This window comes from Pygoscelis adeliae, unplaced genomic scaffold, assembly GCF_000699105.1.
Source record: "Pygoscelis adeliae isolate BGI_AS28 unplaced genomic scaffold, ASM69910v1 Scaffold53, whole genome shotgun sequence".
Classification (NCBI taxonomy): domain Eukaryota; kingdom Metazoa; phylum Chordata; class Aves; order Sphenisciformes; family Spheniscidae; genus Pygoscelis; species Pygoscelis adeliae.
In genome coordinates this window covers 1,641,135-1,649,221 of record NW_008824468.1, presented here as the reverse complement: position 1 = coordinate 1,649,221, position 8,087 = coordinate 1,641,135, and the positions used below count along the sequence as shown (strand labels likewise).

The following is an 8,087-nucleotide window of genomic DNA, read 5'->3' as shown; positions in this document are numbered from 1 at the left end:
AAATATGTGGGAAAGCAGCTAAAAATGGAGATTCAGGTTGCGCATACACATACACACAGAGATTCAAAACAAAAAAGGTCAGAACTTTTATTCTTTAGATTTGTCTGACAAAGAATGTTAGACAAAAATGAGGTCTTTTCCACTGAAATACAAAAATAATCTTTTTGATAATGAACTTTGCTTATCTTCACCATGAAGAAATTACTGAAAGCCATATGCTCGCTTTCTCACACATATGTCGTTCCTCAAATTAATTTACATCTGTCCTCAGACAGTATGACATGGGGAGCTAAGGACAGTTTTGACCCTTTCCACTGTTTGTGGTTCGATAGTGCATGCAGAAGGGAGCTGCAATAAAGTACTGTGTAATAGCATGTCTAGTCAACCGCAATAGACCTTTTTATTTAAGCCAAAAAAACAGTCAAATGAAAACATTCCTCGTGTTATACTGTTGTCAAAATGTCTTGTTACCTACACAGACAGAAAGCTTTGTCAGCAAAGGAACTTGCAAAAGAGAGACAATTTAGCCCAGTGGCTCTGAAGTGACAGCTATCAAATGGAGGTCTTTCAGATCAATATGTTATGGCAGCAGATTTATCTCCTGCCAAGCAAGGAACAAATCCGGGGCATTTTTGAAAGGTACAAATTGGGTACTTAGCCGACATAACACAATTAAGAAGAACGGCATTGCACTGACCTAATGGCTGCCATAACAGTTAAAGTGGTAAAAAAACAGATTAGATATCAGTATGTGTCTGAAGCTCTTTGGGGGATTTTGGCTCGGTGCAGTAGTATTAAACTGTGCACAGTTGCTGGGTTGTTCCCTTAGTTATTTGGAGATTGCAACTACTTGGGCACAGCAGCTGATTTACACAAGTGGTTCCCAGGGGGGTAATAAGCATGAACAAGAGAACACATCAACAAAACATACATGTGAATATTATCCATGGTGAAGTTTGTGCACGGACTCCTGGTTGAAGCCAGCTGAAGCAGCAGCTTGGCTTCTTTACATTCTATACATCAGATATTTTTTAACTTTCTAAAGCAAATTACTAAGTTTTGTGTAAGCACAGAAGTCTATCAGTTCCCCGAAGGACCAATATTTCCCATTAGTTTTTGCTGGGTTAACCATGTAACAACAGTAAAATCCAATTATTTGGACGGTTCAGCTGGTCTCTAGGAAAATTGTTATCAAAAAGGAAAAATTCCATTATAATTTTTTCAGGCAAGAGACTTGCTCTTCACTTATCCAGCTGCAGGCATCTTCTCATCTTGAGAAGACACAGTGCAGATGGCTCACTCAGGGTATAACATCTTGAATTTTTTCTCAAGTTAGATTTTTTTTCTTTCCTCAAACCTCCTTCCCTACTATGGACTAGAGAGCCAAGCAGAGGTGGCAGCTCTCAGAGGGCCCAAGCCATGTTCTGCAGGGCAGGGTTCTACATTTGGGAACTTATGAGGGTTCTACTTCTGTCTAGGGACTTCAGGGCTCTGATTTCTAAGGAGGGGCTTTGAAACTCCTAGAAATTCTGGGCTGACCCTGGGTTCTGGTATCTCCATGCTTCCAGCTGTGGATTTGCAGTAAGGGGTCAGGCAGCCCTGCAAACCTCAGGTGGAGCTGGAGCCCTTAGAGCTCCCGGGCTCCATGTCCAGAGAGAGGAGCTTCAGAGCAGCACCACACACCTGGCAAGTCCCCGGTTAGCCATCACCTCCTAGGACACTCCCAGGAGAGCTCCCAAGAGTAAAGGCTGCTGAAATACTTGGGAAAAATCATACTGAAATATTTCTATTTTTTCTAAATGATTTCTCCTTAGAATTTCTTTCTCTTGAGAAGCAAAACCTCTCATTTTCTTTCTCATTCTCTCTGAATCAGAACCGATCTTTTTCCAAAATTTCTTGAAGAACATGAATTCTAAATTTTTGCTCTCCGAAAAGACCTAATGTCCATAAAACCATGATACTTGACATGAGTTATACTGCCTTTCCTTTTTTCTTGGTAAGTGAAACCCAGATGTTGATGATCCAAATGCTATTATATGTGGTTCCTAACAGTCCAAGATGTTGCAACTAGTAGCAGTTTCAAAAGTTAAAAAAAAACACTGAGATTTCAGCATTTCCAGTGAAAAAGAAAGAACTTCTTCCCATAACAAATGTCTCTACTTCCTGACTAGTACTAATTCAAAAGGCTTAGGATTTGTAACGTGTTACAAACATTACACTCTCTAGAGCATGGAAATGTGTTCTGAACTTTTCTCTCTCCTCAGTCTTTTTTTCTTTTGTTTGAGCATCTCTTGGCTGAGATCAGAAAGCTGCCTAAAACAATATGTGATGGGCTGCAAGTTATTATTTAGATGAAGTAGAACCTTAATCACATTTTTTTAGCTTACAGATTCACTACAGATGCTGATATAAATACGTTGTTTATAGGGATAAGAATCAACAGTTTCTTAAAGTTGGGAAAGCATATCTTGAAGTTTATCATACCTGAGCGTTCATAAAGAGACTGAATTTTAAAGGACTGATTATGCATAACACTTCAAAATGGTATTACAAAAAACCCTATACTAACTCTGATATACTTTCTGTTATTGGTATTGCTACTGCTGCTGTGGCTTTTTCTGGAGCTACCCTTAACGTTTTCTCTCCACAGGCTTTTTTTAAAGCACAGTGGCTCTAACATACGTTTACCTCACATTAAACTCAAGTTTTCATTTCAATTTTCTGCTTTTCATTAATGTTTTCCCTCCAACTTCTCATAACCTAAAGCGTCATGCCTATAAAAAGGTTTTGCAGACCCATCTTCAGTTGCTTTGGGAGTGTATGAGGTCATTTGTGATTTGTAATGGGAAGCAAAGATCGAGCAGTATATACCAAACGCTGTGATTAGAGTTGTTGAGGAGGAGCTGCAGTGGCTCTTTCTACCTCTGTTAACAAGAACTATGCTGTGGTACTTACTACCTTTGAAATTACTGCCTTCTGAAGAGAAAAAAACGGTTTTCCTCTGTGGCACTTTACTAAGCCCTGCTAGGTTCATGCAGGTGTCTACTTATAATTATTATTCTTTGTAATTATTAATCAATTTAGGAGAAAAATTGTTCTCTGAGTTTATGTTAAGCTATTCTCATTCACCCATACCACCCCTGCTTTAAAAAGCATTTGATTCCCAGTGTAGGCATCACGCAAGGGCTTGGTCCCCTTTTTAAGGTATCATCCTGATCATATTAACAAGTATGCCCAAACAGTCTGTTAATGAAGCCACATGACTTAAAAGAGTTTAAGTAGTAAAAAATTCATGGCACTGAGATTAGAAAGGGATTTCTGGGACAGCTTAGTTTCATTTCATTTTCATTCCCCATGACAGCAACTCGGATTCTCAAGACAAAGGCAAACAGAGGTGGTGAAACTTCAGGAACTATTGTGGTGGCAAATTCATCAGTAAGGAAGCCAAGGCCTAAGAGCTGATTCTGCAAGTGCTTATTACCTCCTTCGAGGTGCTACAAATCCTATTGATTTCTCCAGTGATAACCAAAACCACTTAGCAGCTTGCAGGCACAGGGCAAAAAATAGCCAGTAGAAATGCACCTGGGTGGTGGTGCACCGTGAAAATGAAAAGATGTTGCTAGGTCCCCTTATGGACTGGTAACTGATATCTACAGGACAAAGATATGTACAGAAGGGGCCAGGCTAAGCACTATTAGAAATAAAATGATTGATAAAATATTTGGTACAGAAAAGAGCAGCAATAAAAATCAACTACTAAAAGTAAAAAAAAGCTGTGACATTTAAAACAATGGGACATCTTTGTTGTACTGAGAGTGATGAAGGCTCTGTAAGGAGGTACTCACTGATGCAATATGAAATGCACCTGCTGAGAGTTAATTGCATGACTGGGGTTTCTCAACCAGGATGTGTCTCTGAAAGCAAAATTTCGAGCTAGGAGAAAATGTATATGGTGGTGAGTGGTCTTGCTGCAGAGACTCCCTACAGTCAGTGCTTAGTAGCCCACCACAGAGATAACTGGGGGGGGAAACGCCTCACAGGTGTCTGCAGCTAAAGTACAAGGGGCAAGAGCACAATGACTAGTATTGCACTGTGTAACCTGCATTAAACACGGTCAAATTATTATAAACCTAAAAAACAGAATTCCTGGATTGTTTCAAAAGTGACTTATGACTGTGGGGGCCACACCCTTCGGGTTGGACCGTGAGCTAACCCACCGCAAGCACTACGGCTCCGAAAAGTCAAACCCTCTCATGTCCCACGCAGAGCAGCACAAGGAGGGGGACCAAAGGCATTTTGCACTTCTCAAAACCTTGCTGCCTGCTCTCGTGGTAGTCCCATTCACTCCGGTGGAAGCTTCACCCCACCAGCACTGCACGTGCCTTGGCCAGGCGCTCAGCTCAGGGCGACCTACAGGCAGCTGCACGGGCCAGCCACCACCCATGGTGCCCAGCAGCGAAGGAGGACATGTGGTGTGGCATCCTGCAGCCTTGTAAATCCTCAGTCAGTAGCTTGGACTATAAAATTTTGTGACAATCTTAACGCCCTGTGTCTGCACCAGACCCATAGCATCAAGGGTTTGAAGCCGCTGAACAGCAGGTGTTGGAAGTACTTAGAAATGTTATTTGTTATTTGGGGTGGACAGAAATCTAACAAAACAAAGCTTCTCACAAAAAGTGGCTGATTTAGTTTAAAAATTTTGATTCTTTCTCAGGAAATTGAAAATCCCCAGATGTTCTGTGCTTTCCTGTGAAAATTCAGGCCACCCAGTTTTGTTTTTCTAGAGAAATAGTTGAGTTTGGGAGGCTGAAATCTGGAGAAAGGTGACTTTATTTTTACTGCCATTTTTATGGTAGGGTAAAGACTCTTCCAGTTGAATCCTTTCAGCAGTCTTATTGTAGTCCCTCAAATAGTGCAATAAAAGCCCTTGTAGGAGTGGGCTCTCACCCTCAAGATCATGCTGTTTCATGCCATATGAACTCTAAAATGCACAACTGTGCTACATAATTAAAGGATGAACAATGATTTTCAAGTAAGTTGTTTTACTACACGAAAGAGATTCTGGAGGAAGACACTTGCCTTGGACTTTTTTTACACTGGCACTTCATTTGGTGCTAGCTCTCCAATCAAATATTAAAGCTTTACTCTATGTACAAAAATTTCGCACAAATCTGAATGCAGCATAACACACAGCAAAATGCTGCTGCTGGAAAGGTTCTCTGATTTCACACCTGAATGCTCATGTCTTTTGTTATTGTCATGCTGGCTGCCACTTAATACTCCCGATAAGCTGGCATTTTCTCCAGAGACGCATGCCCAGTGGTAAGGAACACTGCTTGGTGTCTGCATGGTTTTCACATACTGAGAAGGGTTAAAAAAATTATTTGCATTTTTTAAATAAAAAATTGGAAGCAAGAGATTCTGAATTTTTATTTTGCGGGTGATGGTAGAGTTGCAGGGGCGAAGGCTGCGGAAAGTGTAATATCTGGCACGCTGCTGATTCCTACGTAGTCCACAAGTATGTGCCCCCACTAACGGGATTTCTAAAGTGCCATTGGTCTTTGTTGCCTACTGACATCTATGGAGTTGATGGCTTTTTCCTTTCCAAAAAAATTGAGGAACTGAATGATAAAAAGCACATATTAAAACAATTTAAGTTGATAAACAACTCACATTAGCATCAGTTAATCAGTTAAGACTGAACACGTAGCCTAGTTGTGGTTATTCATATTCAAAAGTTAAGATATAGGTACCAAATCTTCTTTCCCCTATACTTAAAGTGAGGTAGGTTACTTCAGAGACGTACTGGTATGTACAAAAGATGAATCGGCATTACTGTGTTAGTTTTGTAACCACACATAATTTTGCAGATATGAGATGGTCAGGGAAAAACTGTTATAAATTGTAGTTTTCAGGTAACACAATATAAGGCAGGCTAAACAGTATGTTAATTCATCTGCACCGACAAACACAGAAACAGTCACCCTTAGTGAGTTTATTAGCTTCCATACTGCCTGATTTTTCACTTCCTACCAGACTTTAACATTGTCTGAATGTTTTTATTTCACTATTCTTCAGAATTCACATGTCCTCCAGGATGCTAGCTCTGCCATTCATTTTTCATTGCAAATACTCTCCATCTCTCATGCAACTTTAATGTTTGAGGGGAAAGATCTAAGCATTAGGTGTTAACTGGTTAGACTTTCAAAAGCCATGTGTTCAAACCTTGGCAAGGCAGACTTTGTCTTTCATTTGTCCCTGAAGAAAATGTGCATTTCATGCTGGTTTTAGAAAGGACTATGTCAAAAAAAATGTTTTATAAACCGAAGTCCAACCATGTGTGTCCTGAAGGTAATTGAATCTCGGTGCCATTTGTACATACATAACTTGGGATTAAAGCTATATATATTTATATCGTGACTGTTTATGAATTTCAAATTCCAGGGCAATGAAACTAGAAGCAAACAGCATCTCGGTGTACTGCAAACACAACCTTTCTTCCTTCAGTGAAGCAAAAGGGAAAAATGACAAGAGAATTATTAGGTTGGATAATTACGGGAGAAAACGCCGAGTTTGCTTGATTTGTTGTTTGAGAGTTGGCATGGGCTGAGGCTGCTGAAGTTTATTTAAAATGCAATGAGCTTTTGTACCTTAGAGTATGCCAAGAGTCAAACTGGTCCAACATTTTCTGATGGAACATTTCTCCGCTAGGAAAGGTTTACGCTTTGAAAGTGTAACTTTTTATGGAAACATCTTGCTTTCAGCAATTCTCCTGATGCAACATGGAACATTAAGCACGACTGATCTGGGCGGTTTCTTATCAGCCCCCGTGCTGGCTCCCCGGCAGCCTGCCAAGAGGCTGGTGCAGCTCTTTGACAGGGGCTTCCAAGGGCCGACAACTTCAGGTCTGCCAGGCTTGGAAATCCTAATTCCTGCTCAACACTCCTAACGTCCGGAAGTTGCTGGAGGCAGTCAGTTTCTCAAATCAGTGGAGAAATATTCTATTTTTTAAAACTCTAAATAGTACAGTTTAGGCCCAGCTATTCCTGCACCATTGTGGTCAAGCTGAGGGCAGGGCCCAGCTCTGCAGTATACCATAAAATTGGCGTGTCCAAACTGGTTCCACAGCCTCCGCCTCTCCTCAGTCTCCTGCTGCATTGATCTCCACCTTCATTCAGGTGTGTGATGCCAAACACTTCAATGCTGCTCTTCAAGATTCACTTTGACAACCCCAAGTCCTAAAAATTATACTGTACGTCCGATCTCCCCCAGACTCGAAGACTGGACCATGAGAAGTTAAAAAAAAAAAAATCCAAATAAATTTTCTATTAATTTTGTTTCCTTCTTGGCGATTTGACCATGACGGTTCACTTCCCTCCGTCTTTCTCTGCCACTGCAAGGGTCGTTGCAAACATCCCACGATGGACGGGTCAGAAGCCAAGCCCCATGCAGATGCTAAGCAATACTCACACATGTAATAATAATAAAAAAAACCTTGTCCAGTCCGAAGTGATTTCTAGTACACAATAAAACACAATTCATGACACAACAACTCTGAGACAAAGGGAGGGATAAGGAAATGGCAACTCGGTTATATTGGGTATAATAATTGGCAGGCTTACAATAGGAGCTGCTTGGCCGCTGACACACAGCAATGACTATTATTTCTATGCAATAAGCTTCCTGAGCCATCTCAGGACAGTATTTTGAAAGCATTTAGCTGGTTAAACATGCAAAACCCCTAGGAGTTAGGCACTTAACGGTTTTTGGGGAAGCCGAGGACGTACCTATCTGCATCTTTAGAGCTTGAAGTATTTTAGAATGCTGCCCTCTAGTTTCCTTAAGAGTTACTGTCACGACGCAGTATTTACATACATGTTTTGACCGTGATTTCTAGAATCATAGAATAATTTGGGTTGGAAGGGACCTTTAAAGGCCGTCCAGTCCAACCCTCCTGCAATGAGCCTTCCCGCCTGGCAGGCCCGTCCCAGGGATGGCAGGGAGCGGGTCCAGCAGCCCGCCTCCTTCTCAGACTCCCCGGTACCCCTCAACCTACCCCCCTTCTTGCCGGAGCTCTGTCACAGGCG

The 8,087-nt window shown here is 41.3% G+C and overlaps 1 protein-coding gene across 3 annotated transcripts in view; it reads right to left on the bottom strand.

Moving 5' to 3' along the window:
• Positions 1-8,087, bottom strand: part of SMPX (small muscle protein, X-linked) — a 43,668-nt gene that overhangs the window by 7,015 nt on the left and 28,566 nt on the right. The window lies entirely within an intron of this gene.